Raw genomic sequence first — 1,155 nt, 5'->3', positions numbered from 1 at the left:
CACTCCAAAGAGAAAGGAACAATTGAAATCGCATCATATGACCCCTTTCAACTCAAACGCTCCTCTTGTGTAGCTGTGCAATGCGCATGCGTACTCTGTGCAGTCCCGTTCGAAACAGTTCGGGTAGGTCGAAAAACTCCCATCTCATTTTCTCCTCCAACTTCAAAATCGTGCTAAATCGTCCTACATCGCTGTTTTACCGTTTTTTGTAAAGGGCGTTTGACCTTCTTTGCACGTTCACTTTGTAAACACTGGGTCGGTACTTCTGCAGCGATGTAGGACGATTTTGAAGTTGGAGGAGAAAATGAGATGGGAGTTTTTCGACCTACCCTAACTGTTTCGAATGGGACTGCACAGAGTACGCATGCGCATTGCAGAGCTACACAAGACAAGCGTTTGAGGTTAAAAAGTATATAATTTTTATTCTTTTTTAGAAAATGACCGATCGTTTCGCTAGATAAGACCCTTCTTCCTCGTCTGGGATCGTGTAGAACGCTTTGAAGCTGTACTGAAGCTGCAATTTGGACCTTCCACCCAGTGAACCCCACTGAAGTCCACTCTATAGAGAAAAACCCTGGAATGTTTTCCTCAAAAACCTTAATTTCTTTTCGACTGAAGAAAGAAAGACATGAACATCTTGGATGACATGGGGGTGAGTAAATGAGGAAATTTTAATTCAGAAGTGAACTAATCCTTTAATCTGCACGTTTCCACCCCTGGCGGCGCCATTGTGTTTTCGCAAGCGACAACGGTGTACCAGCTCTAATGCCATGGCTAAAGTTTGAACAAAGCATGCTAACGGTTCTATCTTTGGCTGCACAGACCACTATTTAGAGTCCCAGCCTCAGAGGAGACAAGAGAGCAGTGGATTTATTGATTTATTGTTTTTGTAACTTATGTGTGTTTTTAACAAAAGTGTGTGTATTGACAGTTTAAGCGCAATAAGACATGAAAGAGAACATAGTTTAGTGCTCACATACCATGCGACAGCCGTTTTCTGTGTGCTTGCTTTGGATGTGTGCGCTCAGAAAGTCGTATATCAGAAGTTTAAACTAATATGGCTTTAAAACTCATGATTTCAGCACAATAGAAATGACAATCAAAACCTTTACAGATCGTACCTCAGATACTCTGCTTTAAAAAAAAAAACATCCG

At 41.6% G+C, this 1,155-nt stretch overlaps 1 protein-coding gene across 1 annotated transcript in view; it reads right to left on the bottom strand.

The window, feature by feature from the left end:
* The window catches only part of LOC107754797 (NOP2/Sun RNA methyltransferase 2), a 28,562-nt gene that overhangs the window by 18,423 nt on the left and 8,984 nt on the right, over nt 1–1,155 (bottom strand). The gene's annotated exons all lie outside the window — the stretch shown is intronic.

Source organism: Sinocyclocheilus rhinocerous, unplaced genomic scaffold (genome assembly GCF_001515625.1).
Source record: "Sinocyclocheilus rhinocerous isolate Xijiao unplaced genomic scaffold, SAMN03320098_v1.1 scaffold21, whole genome shotgun sequence".
NCBI lineage: Eukaryota > Metazoa > Chordata > Actinopteri > Cypriniformes > Cyprinidae > Sinocyclocheilus > Sinocyclocheilus rhinocerous.
Note: the sequence above shows the minus strand (reverse complement) of the source record. Positions and strands in the feature narration are given on the sequence as shown.